Genomic DNA, 17,799 nt, shown 5'->3' on the forward strand with positions numbered 1-17,799 from the left:
GCATGATCTGTTCTGCCGGAAACCTGCCTGTTCATCTCGTAGCTGTGGATCGACGGCATCCTTTCATTCTCTCTAAGAGGACTCGGTTGAAGACCTTCCTGGCACCGACAGGAGTGTGATTCCTCTAAAAGTTGGCACAGTTGCTGAGGTCTCCTTTCTTGGGGATTTGATGAGATATCCTCTTCCAGTCAGCCGGAATCACTTCTTCTTCCCATATTTTCTCAAAGAGGGGTACAGCATTTCCACTGAAGCATCCAGGTCTGCTTTCAGGGCCTCTGCTGGGATATCGTCAGGTCCAGCCGCCTTCCTGTTCTTCATCATGGTGATGGCTTTTCTGATCTCGTCTCTGGTTGGTTTATCGCAATTGATTGGGAGGTCCTCGTTGGCTGGGTCGATGTCTGGTGGATTTGGTGGTGCTGGTCTGTTCAGGAGTTCCTCAAAGTGCTCCCTTTCATCTGTAGTTCTATTCCTGTTATAGACTTTCCCTGCTTGTCTTTAACGACGTTCTGGCTGCTGAACTTTCCAGACAGTCGCTTGGTAGTATCGTACAGCTGTTTCATGTTACCGCTGTATGCTGCCTGCTCTGCTTCTGCTGCCAGTCCATCCACATAATCTCTCTTGTCCTTCCTAATATTCCTCTTCACTGCTCTGTGGGCTTCAGCATACTCTTTTTGAGCTTTGGCCTTGCTGCTCTAGTCCTGCTGTTGTTGACTGCTGCCTTCTTCTTCTTTCTGTCTTCTATCTTTGTCAAGGACTCTGCTGTGATCCACTCTTTCTGCTGGTGTTTCTTAATTCCAAGCACTTCCTGGCATGCTGACCTAAGTGTGTCTCTCACTTTCTGCCATCTGTTGAGTACACTGTCTTCCTCTTCTTCAGACCGATCCTGTAGTACTGAAAACTTATTCTTCAGCGTCAATCCAAAATCTTCCTTGGTCTTATGGTCCTTCAGAAGGTTGACGTTGTACTTTGCTCTTCTGTCTGACGCATCTATCCAGTTCTTCTTCAGCTTCAGCTTCAATCTGGCCACCACTAAGTGATGGTCGGACGCCACGTCTGCTCTCTTCTAACTCTAACGTCCTGCAAGGATCTTCTGAACTTCTTGCTAATGCAGACATGGTCGATCTGGTTTTCTGTCATGCCTGCTGGCGATACCCAGGTACTCTTGTGGATCCGCTTGTGAGGAAAGATGCTGCCTCCTATGACCAGGTTAAGTGCACACAGATCCACAAATCTCTCTCCATTCTCACTCATCTCTCCCCAGAGCATGGGTCCCCATGACTTGTTCATATCCTGTGTTATCAGGTCAATTTTGCATTAAAGTCTCCCATAAGGATGGTAATGTCTTTGTCTGGGAGAGACTCTAATATTTTCTGGAGTCTGTTGTAAAAGTAGTCTTTGTCCTCCTCTTCACTGTCATTGGTTGGGCGTAGCACTGAACAACATTCATCTTAATCCTCTTCATTTTAGTTCTGAAGGATGCTGTGATGATCCTGGGACCATGTGCCTCCCAACCAATCAGTGCTCTCTGTGCCTGCTTGGACAACATGAAGCCTACTCCCTGTGTGTGGTGTGCGTCGCTCTCTTCATGTCCTGAATACAGCAACAGCTCTCCTGTCAACAGTCGTCTCTGTCCAGCTTGCGTCCATCTTGTCTCTTCGCTAATGCCTAGTAGGGTCAAGTTGTTGCTCCTCATCTCTGCTGCAACCTGCGCTCGTCTTTCCTGACTCCGTACATGGTCCTCACGTTCCATGTGCCGATGGTAATCCTCCTGGTTGTAAGAAGGGTGATCGGCTTAGTGGCTTCCTGCGGCTTTCACCACCCAGTGTCATGCATCTTCGAGTTGAAGACCCTTCTTTTTCTAGGCTAAAGTCTCTGTTAACTCTATTGTTGGCGTTTCTGTAGCAAGCTGATTTTTACAGGGTGGAGTTGCTAGCCCCACGCCCAACCCTCCTCCTTTACCCTGACTTGGGACAGGCAGATGGCCCAAAGGACCTCTCTGGTGGAGTTCTGTAGTTAATAAACTTATTTTAATGTTTTAAACTTACTTGTGAAATTGTCCAAAGTTCTTGGGAAAGCTGCTCAGATTAAAAGGCTGGTGCATGTTCACTTTCTTTGAGGAAGGTGAATTAATTAATGAGCTTGCACTTTTCAAGAGGTTTTGAGCAGTGTAAGATGGTACATTTCTGAGGTGCAAGGCTGAGGGCTGGGAGATACGCTGGTATCTCTACGTATAATTGAGGAGTGGCTTATAGAGCATTCATGCAACTTAGTTGGGTGCATTGCTGCATGTTGTTGGCTGAGTGATCACAGCACATGGAGCGGGTTTTGCTGCTTGTCACTAGTGCAGCATTGTAAGACACAGCCCAGGCTGGAGAGATAAAAGGACAGAGCAGTTCCACAGTTTGGGATTGTACCCCACGGATCCCACCACACAGAGATCCTGCTGTGACCAGCCGTGGTAATACTGTGCTTAGTGCTCTGCCTTGTAGCTTCAACAGCTGCACATGCAAGATGAGTTACAGTGACCTTGACCTTGTTTCCATGTTTATCCAAAGCCTCCTTTTGACAGTTGTCAGCAAAAAGACCCGTTTCTTTTGCAAGCATTTGTATGGCTAGCCAGAGTCGGGCTTCTCCGTTAACAAAAAAGATTGACCAAAATGTGACAAGAGGAGGCACGTTCAGCAAGGCAGCACTGGATGCTGGATCCTGAATCTGCTCTTTATCCAGCAGCTCTCTTGGCAAGCTCTGCCATGGTGCCATGCTCTGGGACTTCTCCCCTAACTGTTCCATTTTTCATCAACAATAACATGAAAGGTGAAAGGACAGTCATTCTCCATTTCCTGCAAGCCCTTCAGAGAACCCTCTAGAAGGGGCTCTGTGCACAGATATCCCCAGTGAATTGCACAGCTGCACAACACAGGGTCTCCTGTCACAGCAAATTGCAGCAGAAGCAACCTCCTTGCCAATGCCAATAGCCTTTTCATCAACACCAGACTGAGGATTTGATTCTCTCCAACGCTCCGTTGGAAAGAAGCCTTTTTCTTCACAAGCAATTACTTGGATTGTCAAGGGAGGTCTCTTATGTTTCCTAGGAAGACACAGGAAAATGTGAGCAGAGGAGACAACAGCTATAGAACAAGGCACCAACTGGGAGTTGAACCCAGGATCTCCTGTTTACTAGACAGGCGCTTTAGCCTACTAAGCCATGGTGCCTTCCCCAGCAAGCTGTTTGCAACCACTCCACTTGATGGTCCCAGACTACACCTTCAAATTCCAAAGTAAAAATGTGCCCCATTTCCCTCAAGACTTGCAGACCTTGAGCAGGCTGGCTCTGTGTACAGAAAGCCACAGCTGAGCTGACAGAGGGCTTCTAACATGTGCTTCTCCCACAAGCTGCTGTGATCAGATACTGATTAGTGCTCTGTGTTTCAGCCACAGCAGCTTCAGCTCAACTCTGAGTCATGGTAACCTTTCCATCAGCTCCAGACGTACCACTTAACGCTTTCCAAGACTTAGCTGCAAGGAAGGGTTTCTGTGTCTTGAACAAGCACTTACAAGGATTGTGCAGTGAGGTCTTTTCTTTTCATTAGAAGAAATAAAATAAAAGAAAGGAGCCTGAAAAAAAAGCCAGGTTCAGCAAGGAAGAACTGTCAGGCCAAGCCAGGATCTCCTGGTGAATAGGAAGGCTCTTCAGCCAGCTCTGCCCAAAGATCACTATCCAGAGGCCACTTCCCACAGAGTCCAGTTATGATTACAGACTGATCCTGAAATTAGAGCAGGATATTTTAAAGCTTATTCTCACAGTAAAGTAACACAATTCAGCCATGTCGGCACAGAGGAGAAAGCACTCCGTCATTTCATAGTTATTGCGACTGATCTCACTGACAAACTTCCTTTTCTCGGGGTTGCTCACAGGACTTTAGGAGTTTTTCCTCTTCTCCCTTCTAGCTCTGGTGATGGGACTGCAGCAGCTCCCCAGATGGCCAGCTTTGCTCTTTCACTTACAGCCTTCACTTCTTTGACTGAAGCTGTGTTTGCCACCAGTTTAATCCATAACTGAGACCTCAGGTACAAGCAGCTAGTTACAAAGGCTCAATTCCCATTGCCATCAGTGGGAGGTTATCCAGGGCTGCAGGATTTGGCCCATGGACAGTCAAGGTGCTACAGCAGTTACATTCTTATGTGGTGAGTCCTGCAGCCTATTACCAAACTGCTCTGCCATAGTCTGCAAGGGGCCTGACTTTTTGAGAATCTGGCAGAAGAGAGACCCTGGAGCAGAGAAGGAAAATGTCCTCAGCAGTCACAGCTGGCAGGAGCAGCAAAGACTGAGTATCAGACACACTTTTTCACCAGGACAATAAATGTGCACAACCCCCTGATATATTGTCAATTCACGCCCACACCCAAGGAAGCCCTATTCTGCTCTATTACACTCTAATGGGATGAGAGGGAAGGTCCTCTCATGGGTAAATAACTGGTTACAAGGTAGGAATAAATGATCAGTTTTCAAAATGCAGAGAGGTCAATAGTGGTGCCCCCCAGGGGGTCTGGGACAAGTACTATTCAACATATTCATAAATGATCTGGAAAAAGGGGCAAACAGCGAGGTGGCTAAATTTGCAGATGATCCAAAACTACTCAGGAAAGTTAAGTCCAAAGCAGCCTGCGAAGAGTTACTAAAAGAGCTCACAAAACTGGGTGAAAGGGCAACAAAATGACAGATTTGTTGATAAATGCAAAGTGATGCACATTGGAAAACATAATCCCAACTATACATATAAAATGACGAGGCCAAAAATAGTTGTTGCCACTCAAGTGAGGGATTTTGGAGTCACTGCGGATAGTTCTATGAAAACATCCACTCAGTGTGCAATGACGGTCAAAAAAGCAAAGAGAATCTTGGGAATCATTAAGAAAGGGATAGAGAATAAGACAGAAAATATCATATTGCTTATGGCCGACCACATGAATTGGCCTCCCCTCAGGCAGGGGACTTAGAGGCCCTTCTGCCAGTTGGTGTTGGCAGCAGCAAGGGCTGGGTTCAATGTCTAGGGGAGGAGAGCAGCAGAGAGGGAGGAGGAGAGAGAGTCCCAAGAGCAGAGTGCAAACCAACCAGCTGAGGGACTCACAGGAGTCCTGAAATAACAGTAGATCCAGGTCCCATCAGGGCCGCCCAGATGGTGGAGTAAGTGGGGCAATTTGCCCTGGTCCCCACAGGGGCCCCCACAAGAGTTTTTTGGGGCTCCTGGAGTGGGGTCCTTCACTAACTCCAGGAGCTCTGGAAAACTCTCGAGGGGTCCGGGCCTCTGGAGATTCTTCCACTCTGGGTCTTCGGCGGCAATTCGGCGGCGGGGGGTCCTTCATTAATGAAAAGTGACTTCATTGAAGTGTTGAAGGGCCTTAATGTGGAGAAAAGATTGGGTATGAAAGGGCTCTTTAATCTCACAGAGAAAGGCATAACAAGACCCAATGGCTGGAAGGTGAAAAGAGACAAATTCATATTACAACTAAGGCACAAATATTCAACAGCGAGGATGATTCACCACAGGAACAAGCTACCAAGGAAATTGGTGGATTCTCCATCTCCTGGTGTCATTTAATGAAGACTAGCTGCCTTTCTGGAATGTGTTGCCCCCAAAAGTAGCTATTGTGTCATACAGGAGGCCTGTGATATGCAGGGGGTCAGATTAGATGCTCTAATGGTCTCTTCTGGCCATAAAGTCGACTAATTTCTGAAAAACTGAGTGTAGCATTGGGAGCAGCATCTGCTGTTTTCCTGTCTAGCCAGCTTGCTGCCTAGAACGAACACTCCTTGAGTGGGGTGATCCACAGGGAGTAGCTCAAACCTCCAAAGTGCCTGGCCCATGGCAGGACATTAGCACAGCAAGGGAGGGGTGTGGCAGTGACATCACAAAGGCCTTTTGCAGGACCTCAGGCTATTGGTCAAAGGTGGTGGGGAGGTGGTGACCTCACAGAGAGATGCTGACATCAGCCAGGCAGGACAGGGGTGAGGGGCCAGGGAAACCTCAGAGACCCCTGTGGCTTTGCTTCAGCAAGTCTCCCTCTCCAGGTCTCTCTTTGAGGACTGAGAGAGTATTTGGGTTCAGGTACGTGAGAGCCAGAAGGAGCCTCTTTCGAGTTTTCTCCTTCCCTTTTCCTGATTTTACTAGAAAACAGCCGTCCCTGTTTAGAAGGTAAGAGCCTCCTCGAGGGAAGGGATGTCCTGGGCATGTCACAGTTCGGATGCCAGTGCCCCCCCCCCAATGTATGGAAGTTCCCGCCACCCTGTCTGTGTTCGCACTGCGGGAGAGAGCAGCATCCACGGCAGTGATTTGCTCCTGGCTGCCGGAGCAGAGCAGCAGGCTCAGCTGTGAGAACTTCCCGGAGCTATGAAAGGGGAGGGGCCATGGCTCTGTAGCAGGAATGCAGGGCAGGCGAGTTCACGGCAGGCATTGTGGGATACTGGAGGAGGCCAGTTATGGTGATATAATGAACAGCAGCGTTTACTCTGTCACTTTAAGTTTGCTGCAAAAAGCTCTAGACCTCTCATCAAAGTCATTTTATTTTGTCAGCAAAACAGGGCAGTTTTGTCACCAGACGTGGCATTGCAGTGTGTACACCAGCCACAAGCTGCTGACTGAGGGAGCTTAGTGTGTTTTTCACACACCTGAGCAATATAATTCTGCTGAAACAACTTTGTAGTGCAGACCTGGCCAAAGAGTGACTCACACACAGCTTGCAAGGAAAACCTCACCTGCTCCTCTGCTTTGCAGAATCCAAACACAAGTAAAGCTTGTCAGGCCCCTGTAAAGATGGAGGGAGTCAGGTGTTGGCAGGGCCGGCTCTGGCTTTTTTGCCGCCCCAAGCAAAAAAAAATGGGTGGGGGCCACCGGAGCAACAAAACAGGGGGTAAAAAATGGCACGGGTGGAGCAGCAAATTGGGGGTGTGGGGATACGGCGCGGCTGAAGCGGCAAAGTGGGGGACACGCCGTGGCTGGAGTGGCACCGTGGCGGGGGACAACACAAAAACGGTGGGGCTGGAGCAGCAAAGCTGGGGAGGGACACGGCACAGCTGGAGCAGCAAAGTGGGGGGTGGGGGACAACACAAAAATGGTGGGGCTGGAGCAGCAAAGCAGGGGGGTGGGGGGAAGAACAACGGCGCGGCCGGCAAAGCAGGGGAAAAACAAAATAAAAAACCCCTACAGGGCGGCTGGAGCCAGTGGACTCCCTGTGCTGCACAGTGCGCACCCGGTCTAGTGGGGGGGAAGGGGAGGGAGTGGGGGGAGAGAGAAGGGGGGCGGCCAGCGCTTCAGTGGGGCACTCACCACGTGGCCCCGACCGCCACACTGCCTGGTACCCTCACTCCTTCTCTAGACTAACCAGTCCTGATATACTGTAACATGGTTATATTCCACCTCCTTCACTGGTCACACCCAGCAAAATGAATTATACAGCAGACAGAAACAATCACAGACCCAGACAGAGACCATGCAAATAAACATACAAAACAATACAGAAGGGAGGATTTCACAACTACATCTATACAGACATAAGGGTTTTCCAGCTGTGTCTATTGATAAGTGAGTTCTTGCCAGACAGGATGCTACCAAACTAAGTTTCCCTTTCTCTGGAGGTGATGGAATATCAGGACAGGATTGTATTCCTCACAGCCCAATAGCACCTTATTTCAATGTGACTAGTTGGGAATGTGTGAATGTGACCACACACTTCCCAGCTTATGGCTGCCTTTGCTGCTTAGCCGAAGAACCAGGCCTCAGACTGTCACAGTAAGAGAAGGCCATTACACAGACAGACAGTGATTTTTTATTCTTTCTCTTATATCTTTATAACTAGCTAAGTGATAAAAATACACCTAAATTCTTAAAGTACAGGCCTTTGCAGACAGGCCTGAATCTCTGTATCCTAACAGTCCTCGAGGTCAGGCAGCCTCTGGGTAAGGGGGTGGGGACTCAGATCCTCCCGCTGGCCAATTGCACCAGGGTCGTGTATAAACCAGGGAAGTTCCCCACAATAGCCAGACCAGATGCCCCCTTTACACTTGTGCTCTGTCCTCATTGCTTCTCTCTCTCCCTTCCCCCCATCTCTGCTGCTCCCCCTCTGGGCTTTCTCAGCACCTGGCCCCACAGCTCTCCCTGCCAGCCAGAGACTGCGCTTTCTACACCTGCAGTTGTGGCCTTTCTCCTGCTTGCTAAGGAAAGGAACCTTTCCAGGAAATGGCCATGGCTTCTGGGAATCCCTGTATGGCTGTGAACAGAGTTTGGCTCCTGGCACACCAGGCAACTTAAAAGCTGAGCATCCAGACAGGGGCTTGAATCCTGGACCCTCAGATTAAGAGCCTGATGCTCTAGCAACTGAGCTACCTGGGCTTGTTAGGATACATCTTCACCGTTCAGCACAAGAGCGAGCAGGCAGGCAAAAGGGGGCCAAAAAAAGTCCCAGGAACCCCTCCTCTTTTCTGCACAGCCACTGCCTGTCAGCAGGATTCCTCCTCCTCCTCCCTCCTGTGCCTCAGTGTGACTAAATCTCCACACCTAGACAGCCGGTCCGTCCGCTGCACCCCAATCCCCCATGCCTGAGCCTCCCTGCCAAAGCCCTGCACCTGGCCCCATATAATTAAGTCTCACGTGTCACTGGGAACTTAACTTCTTCTGCCCAGAGCGTCTCGGCCCCCTCAGCAGATGACCTGAGAAACACAGTGTCCGGCTTTTCCAAAGAAGTGTTTAGACCCCCTCATCATGTGGCCTAAAGGATAAGGCATCTCCCTGTGGATCAGATGATTCAGGATTTGAGTCCCCTTGTGGTTGTGCTCACTTTGTGCTGCAAGTCCTGCTTTCTTCACAGCTGGAACCTCTTCTTGGCTGCTCAGGCCAATGCTCTGGCTTCAGCTAGAGCCCCGGGAAGGAGTTGGGGGTTGGGTGTCACAGAGGCTGGGGCATGAGCCCCAGGTGCTTCCAGTCTCACCTTTGCCCTTCCTGACTTGCCAAAGAAAATGGGTGGCTCCACTGCCAAAGTGAGCACCCTCAGACTTGTGGGCACCAGGTGAAGCCGTGAGAATCCCAACCCTCAGGTGTCAGTTCTAGAGCCCTGACCCATCCAGCAGGAGAGGAAGAAATGGCTCTTGCAGAGCTGGAGACAGGGAAGTGGAGCAGTGTGAGCTCCAGGGCTTTACCACAAGGTCCCACTGAGATTTGAACTCAGATTACAAGATTCAGAGGCCTGAGTGCGGCCCATTACACCATGGGACCAGCTCATGCTGCCTTCTCTGGCCATCAGTGACCCTCATGGGGCCTGCTCGAGTAAGGGACTGTTGTCCCCTTATTAAAGCTTAGTGGGGGGTTTGGTTGGCTAGTTCCCAGTCCCAGTAGAAGGGGGAAGGGCCAATGGGAAATCAGGACCCTGAGACTGACAGTCCCCAGGGGCAATGGGGAGAAGCCAAAGCTCCAAGTTAGCCGCACTGACAGGCCAGGCAGTGTAATGAGGGGGTCACCAGGCCAGGGGGGTCCCATCCTCCGTGGGAGCTGGAGCTGCCTGGGCCAGAGTGGGGCGGAGCTAAGGAGAGAGCAGGAGCCCGAGAAGAGCCAGGGAGCAGAGCTGCGCAGGTGTAGTGCCAGAAACTGCTCCCTGTAGGACTTTGCTACCTGTAGCAGTTACTGAGACCTGAGGTTGTTCTTATTTGCTGACTTGTCCAAATTGGCTAAAACTTGACAGTGGTGGGGGATGGAAGCATAAAGGCTTCGTCCTCCAAACGACCCTGCCTGGTGTCCATCTGTATCTATTACCTCTTAACACAGGATTGTAAAAAATAGAGTGAGGTCATTTAAACATCATTTATTTTGCAGCTTCATTTACTGCGCTAACAATGTAGCATCCTGACACTGATACGTCTGCCCATGTGCCCTGTGGGTTGGATTCATTTTAGTGGGATGTGGGACATGTGCAGGATAATTTAAACTCTTAATTTCCTTATGGTTTCCCTGCAATATACTTCTCTGCTGGTGCAATTTCTGACCATTGCACGTCTATTGTATTTATTACAATAGCACAAGTAAGTCACACAAGTGACATAGTCTAGGGGCTTGGCTACACTTGCAAGTTAGAGCCCATTAAAGCAGCCCCGGGCGCCCTAACTCCTGAGGTGTCCACACTGGCAAGGCACATGGAGCACCTGGGCTCTGCAGCTGGAGCGCTCCTGGTAATCCACCTCCACGAGAAGCATGAAGCTCGCTGAGTCCTGCTGAAACGCCCTGGCATCACTGTGAGTGCGGATCTCCCTCAGCCTCCCCCGCAATGCTGGTCAGTTGTACTGTCACTGTGATAGTCAGTGCTTCCCTTCAGGGCCGGCCCTAGAGGGGTGCAGGGCCCAGGACAAATCCTCCCTTTTCTGCCCTGTCCCCACTCCACCCCTTCCCCCAAGCTCCCACCCCTGTCCCCTCTATTCCCATCCTGCACCTTCCTGCCCCATTCCTCTCCCTCCCCAACCTCTTCCCATCCCTGCTCCTCCCCCTCCCCGCCCAGTGCCTCCTGCACCCCACTGAACAGCTGATCACTGGCAAGTGGGAGGCGCTGAAGGGGAAGAGGAGGAGCTTGTCGGCAAGGCCTGTAGTGGGGCGGGGGAGGGAGGAGCTGGCTGCCAGTGGGCGCTGAGCACCTATTTTTGCTCTGTTGGTTCTGCAGCCCCGTAGCTCCCAGGGAGTCACTGACTTGGCTCCTTTCACACTCTAGAGATAGGAGCAGAACCAGGGCTATGGCTGATCTATGGGGCACCAGGTGAGTGGCAGAGGCTTTAGGTGCTGAGAGTTTGCCCGACCCCTCAGGGACACAGTGTGAGGGGGTGTCCCAGGGATCTCTATGAAAGGAGCAGAACAGGATTTCCTTGGGGTGGGGAGAGAATTGAAAGTGTCTCAGGGGGTTGGACAGAGGTATTGCCCGGGTGAGAGACTGGCTAAAACACAGGCCTTGCTGTGGGCAGGATTTGAACCTGCACAGGGGAACCCTATTGGATTTCGACTCTAACATCTTAACCACTCGGCCATCACAGCTGGGAGCAAAAAACTGCCCCAATGCCAGAGAAACTGGTAAAGAATCACAATGCCCAGGTGTGAAGTCATCTGAACTACAGAATTCCCACCACAAACCTGGCTCCCAAAGGACAGGGGGGATTGGGGGTTTGTTCTCTTTGCTTAGCCATGTGCAGTCGCACAGAGAGCGCGTTTAAAAGTCTCCCGTCCCACAGAGCGGGAAGGGGAAATGATTCTCAACTTGAAGCCTGACGTAGGGTGACCAGACGTCTTGATTTTATCGGGACTGTCCCAATATTTGCTCTCCCCCCGACACACATTCTAACCACTGGCCCCCACTCCCCTCCCAGGGCTGGAGATAGAACCCAGGAATTCTGACCACCAACCCCCGTCCCCCGCTCTGACCACTAGACCCCACACTCCCCTTTTAGATTTTAGGCTCGCAGTCTCTTCTATCCATGCACCCCACCTGTCCATCCCTTTGCTGCAGCTTTTTAGGGTGTCACCCCTGCTCTGCATTCCCCCAGTGCAGCCCAAGGCTTTTCCTCCCCCCAACCACACATCCTCTCCCCACACAGAGTGGATTAAGCACATCTTCAGTGGGGGTTTGGCAAGGCAGGGACAGGGGCGGCTCTAGGCATTTTGCTGCCCCAAGCACAGCAGGCAGGCTGCCTTCGGCGGCTTGCCGAGTCGCAGGACCAGCGGACCCTCTGCAGGCAAGCCGCAGAAGGCAATGCTGCCTGCTGCCCTTGCAGCGACCAGCAGAGTGCCCCCAGTGGCTTTCCGCCCCAAGCACGCGCTTGGCGTGCTGGGGCCTGGAGCCGCCCCTGGGCAGGGAGCAGGCTGGCTGGGTGTCTTTGTGGCTGTCTGCTGGCCACACATAGGCATGGTTCTCATAAGAACATAAGAACATAAGAAAGGCCGTACCGGGTCAGACCAAAGGTCCATCTAGCCCAGTATCAGTCTACCGACAGTGGCCAATGCCAGGTGCCCCTGAGGGAGTGAACCTAACAGGCAATGATCAAGTGATCTCTCTCCTGCCATCCATCTCCATCCTCTGACAAACAGAGGCTAGGGACACCATTCTTACCCATCCTGGCTAATAGCCATTTATGGACTTAGCCACCATGAATTTATCCAGTCCCCTTTTAAACATTGTTATAGTCCTAGCCTTCACAACCTCCTCAGGTAAGGAGTTCCACAAGTTGACTGTGCGCTGCGTGAAGAAGAACTTCCTTTTATTTGTTTTAAACCTGCTGCCTATTAATTTCATTTGGTGACCCCTAGTTCTTGTATTATGGGAATAAGTAAATAACTTTTCCTTATCCACTTTCTCAACATCACTCATGATTTTATATACCTCTATCATGTCCCCCCTTAGTCTTCTCTTTTCCAAACTGAAGAGTCCTAGCCTCTTTAATCTTTCCTCATATGGGACCCTCTCTAAACCCCTAATCATTTTAGTTGCTCTTTTCTGAACCTTTTCTAGTGCTAGAATATCTTTTTTGAGGTGAGGAGACCACATCTGTACACAGTATTCGAGATGTGGGCGTACCATGGATTTATATGAGGGCAATAATATATTCTCAGTCTTATTCTCTATCCCCTTTTTAATGATTCCTAACATCCTGTTTGCTTCTTTGACCGCCTCTGCACACTGCGTGGACATCTTCAGAGAACTATCCACGATAACTCCAAGATCTTTGTCCTGACTCGTTGTAGCTAAATTAGCCCCCATCATGTTGTATGTATAGTTGGGGTTATTTTTTCCAATGTGCATTACTTTACATTTATCCACATTAAATTTCATTTGCCATTTTGTTGCCCAATCACTTAGTTTTGTGAGATCTTTTTGAAGTTCTTCACAATCTGCTTTAGTCTTAACTATCTTGAGTAGTTTAGTATCATCTGCAAACTTTGCCACCTCACTGTTTACCCCTTTCTCCAGATCATTTATGAATAAATTGAATAGGATTGGTCCCAGGACTGACCCTTGGGGACCACCACTAGTTACCCCTCTCCATTCTGAGAATTTACCATTAATTCCTACCCTTTGTTCCCTGTCCTTTAACCAGTTCTCAATCCATGAAAGGACCTTTCCTTTTATCCCATGACAGCTTAATTTACGTAAGAGCCTTTGGTGAGGGACCTTGTCAAAGGCTTTCTGGAAATCTAAGTACACTATGTCCACCGGATCCCCCTTGTCCACCTGTTTTTGACCCCTTCAAAGAACTCTAATAGATTAGTAAGACACGATTTCCCTTTACAGAAACCATGTTGACTATTGCTCAAGAGTTTATGTTTTTCTATGTGTCTGACAATTTTATTCTTTACTATTGTTTCAACTAATTTGCCCGGTACCGACGTTAGACTTCCGGTCTGTAATTGCCGGATCACCCCTAGAGCCCTTTTTAAATATTGGCGTTACATTAGCTAACTTCCAGTCATTGGGTACCGAAGCCGATTTAAAGGACAGGTTACAAACCTTAGTTAATAGTTCCGCAACTTCACATTTGAGTTCTTTCAGAACTCTTGGGTGAATGCCATCTGGTCCCAGTGACTTGTTAATGTTGAGTTTATCAATTAATTCCAAAACCTCCTCTAGTGACACTTCAATCTGTGACAGTTCCTCAGATTTGTCACCTACAAAAGCCAGCTCAGGTTTGGGAATCTCCCTAACATCCTCAGCCATGAAGACTGAAGCAAAGAATCCATTTAGTTTCTCCGCAATGACTTTATCATCTTTAAGCGCTCCTTTTGTATTTTGATCATCAAGGGGCCCCACTGGTTGTTTAGCAGGCTTCCTGCTTCTGATGTACTTAAAAAACATTTTGTTATTACCTTTGGAGTTTTTGGCTAGCCGTTCTTCAAACTCCTCTTTGGCTTTTCTTATTACACTCTTGCACTTAAGTTGGCAGTGTTTGTGCTCCTTTCTATTTGCCTCACTAGGATTTGACTTCCACTTTTTAAAGGAAGTTTTTTTATCTCTCACTGCTTCTTTTACATGGTTGTTAAGCCACAGTGGCTCTTTTTTAGTTCTTTTACTGTTTTTCTTAATTTGGGGTATACATTGAAGTTGGGCCTCTATTATGGTGTCTTTAAAAAGGGCCCACGCAACTTGCAGGGATTTCACTTTAGTCTCCCTCCTCTGGCCCTGCCCTCATTTGCGCTGTAGCTTTTAAGCCTTCCCTTGGAGCTGTCAGCACCAGCCACCTCTGCTCCAGGTGCCCAGAGGAGGAGAAGTGTGTTGGGCTCCAGCCTGGGACTCTGCCTCCCTCCTGCCTAGCCCTGACTGTGAAGCCTGGCCTTGGCCCTCCTTCCTTTAAATGCCATGTGGGCAAGAGGTAACGTGTCGCTGCAAGTGAAATGGCCAAACTTGTGGGCCTCATGTGAAGCAGCAAGAACCCCAACCACCTGGTCAAACCACAGGCATCAGGGTAACACGTTCTAGATCCCCAACCCATTGTGGCCATCACAACCCAAGACCTGGCTCCAGTGGGTGAGTCACCCAGCTGGAGGGGGGAGACTGGCTCTTGCACAGCTAGAGACAGGAAAGTTGAGCACTGGGAGCTCCAGGGCTTCACCACAAGATTTGAACTCAGATTGCAGGATTCAGAGTCCTGAGTGCTGCCCCTTACACCATGGGACCAGCTCATATTTCCTTCTCTGCACATCAGTGACCCTCACTGAGCTGGCTTGTGTAAGGGACTGTTGGCCCCTTACTAAAACTTAGTGTGTGTGTGTGTGTGTGGGGAGGGGGGTTGGTTGGCTAGTTCCCAGCACCAATAGAAGGGGGAAGGGCCAATGGGAAATCAGGACCCTGAGACTGACAGTCCCCAGGGGCAATGGGGAGAGGCCAAAGCTCCATGTTAGCCGGACTGACAGGCCAAGCAGTGTAATGAGGGAGTCACCAGGCCAGGGGGTCCCATCCTCCGTGGGAGCTGGAACTGCCCGGGCCAGAGTGGGGCAGAGCTAAGGAGAGAGCAGGAGCCCGAGAAGAGCCGGGGAGCAGAGCTGCACCAGCCGGGGAGAACCAGAGCTGATCTGTGCTGGGAGCTGAGCCGCAGCAGCACGAGCCATAGAAGCTGCCCAGGGAGCAGATCTGTGCGGGGAGAAGAGCTGCAGCAAGCGGAGCCAGAGGAGCAGCCCAGGGAGCTGGAGGCAGAGCCGCAGCAGCACTGGGGCTGGAGGTGGGTGCAGTGAGCAGCGTGGGAGAGCGAGGGGGACCCTGGGCAGAAGGCCCAGTGCAAGGAGATGCCACCCGTCAAGAGATCTTGCAGGCCAGACCTTTTGGGGTGGGGGGATCATATCCCCTGCAAGGGGGGCTGACACTGGGAACAAGGGGCCTGTCACCTAGAGCATGTGGCCACTGCCAGAGCAAGTGTCCAGCCCGTGGTGTCCCTGCAGCACAGCCAGGGCCTGGGGAGGAGGCCTGGGACATGTGAGGGAGAGACTGTGACCTGCCCTGACCCTCCAGAGACGCTGGTTGTGATCTCCCTGCACCACAGAACAGGGTGACGTGTTTTCCTTTCCCACCTTTCCTTATGTTTTACATTGATTGCTGGGTAATAAATGGTGTTTGCTTGAAGCACATGCAGTGAGGAGTGGGTCAGGGAAGTGCCCAGAGTGGAGACACTGTAGCCCCCGTTCAAGTGATCATGACAAGATTGGGGGTCATCAAACCCCCCAGGATTCCTGGGCCCAGCCTTGTCGGGGTTACGAGGTCTCTGCCACACAGGAGAGTAGAAAGAGCGTCCTCGGGGTCAGGCAGCCTGTGGGTAAGGGGGTGGGGACTCAGATCCTTTCTCCCGCCAATTGCACCAGGGTCGTGTATAAACCAGGGAAGTTCCCCACAATAGCCGGACCTGAACCCCCTGTACACTTGTGCTCTGTCCTCATTGCTTCTCTGTCTCTCTTCCCCCCATCTCTGCTGCTCCCCCTCTGGGCTTTCTCAGCACCTGGCCCCACAGCGCTTCCTGCCAGCCAGAGACACTGTGTTCTAGGCCTGCTCCTGTGGATGTGGCCTCTCTCCTGATTCCTGAGGAAAGGAACCTCTCCAGGAAATGGCCACGGCTTCTGGGAATCCGCATGTGGCTGGTGGACAGCACCAGGAATCATTTGGCTCCTGGCACACAAGGCAACTTAAAAGCTGAGCACGCAGACAGGGGCTTGAACCCTGGACCCTCAAATTAAGAGCCTGATGCTCTACCAACTGAGCTACCTGGGCTTGTTGAGATCATCTTCACTGTTCAGCACAAGAGTGAGCAGGCCGGCAAATGAGAGGCAAAAAAAGTCCCCAGAACCCCTCTTCTTTTTCTGCACAGCCACTGCCTGTCAGCAGGATTCCCCCTCCTCCTCCCTCCTGTGCCTCAGTGCGACTAAATCTCCACACCTAGAGAGCCGGTCCATCCGCTGCACCCCAATCCCCCATGCCTGAGCCTTCCTGCCAAAGCCCTGCACCTGGATCCAGAGAATTAAGTCTCACGTGTCGCGGGGAACTTGACTTCTTGTGCCCAGAGAGTCTCGGCCCCCCTCAGCAGATGACCTGAGAAACACAATGTCCCCCTTTTCCAAAGAAGAGCTTGGAGGGGTTTTTCTCATGTTACCATGTGGCCTAATGGATAAGGTGTCTGAGTGTGGATCAGAAGACTGAGGTTTCGACTCCCTTGGTGGTTGTGTTTCTGCAGTTTCACTGTTGTGCTGAACGTCCTGCTCCCTTCAGGGCTGGAACCTCTTCTTGGCCGCTCAGGCCAATGCTCTGGCTTCAGCTACAGCCCCGGGAAGGAGTTGGGGGTTGGGTGTCACAAAGGCTGGGGCATGAGCCCCAGGTGCTTCCAGTCTCGCCTTTGCCCTTCCTGACTTGCCAAAGAAAATGGGCGGCTCCACTGCCAAAGTGAGCACCTGGAGTGGGAACAGTCAGAGGCCCCACCAGGGGGGCTGGCCCTGCTTTCCTACCTTCTTCTGATGTTGGCCACAGAGCATCAGCAGCCGCCCTGTGGCCTTCAGTGGGGTTCAGCACATCAGGGAGCAGGCTGGCCCTGTGGCTGTCTGCTGGCCACACATAGGCATGGTCCTCTCCTCCTCTTGCCCTGGCCTCCGCTGCTTTTAAGCCTTCCCTTGGAGCTGTCAGCACCAGCCGCCTCTGCTCTAGGTGCCCAGAGGAGGAGAGGTGCTGGGCTCCAGCCTGCCCAGCCCTGCTTCCTTCAAGCACAGTGGCAAGTGCCAGACTTGTGGGCACCACATGAAGCCATGAGAATCCCAACCCTCAGGTGTCAGTTCTAGAGCCCTGACCCATCCAGCAGGAGGGGAAAAAACTGCTCTTGCAGAGCTGGAGACAGGGAAGTGGAAGCTCCAGGGTTTTACCATAAGGTCCCACTGAGATTTGAACTCAGATTGCAGGATTCAGAGTCCTGAGTGCTGCCCATTACACCATGGGACCAGCTCATGCTGCCTTCTCTGGCCATCAGTGACCCTCATGGGGCCGGCTCATGTAAGGGACTGTTGGCCCCTTACTAAAGCTTAGTGGGGGTTTTTGGTTGGCTAGTTCCCAGCAGCAATAGAAGGGGGAAGGGCCAATGGGAAATCAGGACCCTGAGACTGACAGGCCCCTGGGCAATGGGGAGAGGCCAAAGCTCCAAGTTAGCCGCACTGACAGGCCAGGCAGTGTAATGAGGGAGTCACCAGGCCAGGGGTCCCATCCTCCGTGGGAGCTGGACCTGCGTGGGGCAGAGCTAAGGAGAGAGCAGGAGCCCGAGAAGAG

At 51.2% G+C, this 17,799-nt stretch overlaps 3 non-coding genes across 3 annotated transcripts; all 3 read right to left on the bottom strand.

Moving 5' to 3' along the window:
• Positions 1 to 3,138: 3,138 nt before the first annotated feature.
• TRNAT-AGU lies at positions 3,139 to 3,213 on the bottom strand. The gene has a single exon. It is a non-coding gene; the product is annotated as a tRNA-Thr (tRNA).
• A 7,765-nt stretch (positions 3,214 to 10,978) lies between these two features.
• Positions 10,979 to 11,060, bottom strand: TRNAS-CGA. Its single transcript has one exon. It is a non-coding gene; the product is annotated as a tRNA-Ser (tRNA).
• A 6,346-nt stretch (positions 11,061 to 17,406) lies between these two features.
• Positions 17,407 to 17,478, bottom strand: TRNAQ-CUG. The gene has a single exon. It is a non-coding gene; the product is annotated as a tRNA-Gln (tRNA).
• Positions 17,479 to 17,799: the final 321 nt, after the last annotated feature.

The sequence above is a fragment of the Mauremys reevesii genome, unplaced genomic scaffold (assembly GCF_016161935.1).
Source record: "Mauremys reevesii isolate NIE-2019 unplaced genomic scaffold, ASM1616193v1 Contig35, whole genome shotgun sequence".
NCBI classification, from domain to species: Eukaryota; Metazoa; Chordata; order Testudines; family Geoemydidae; genus Mauremys; species Mauremys reevesii.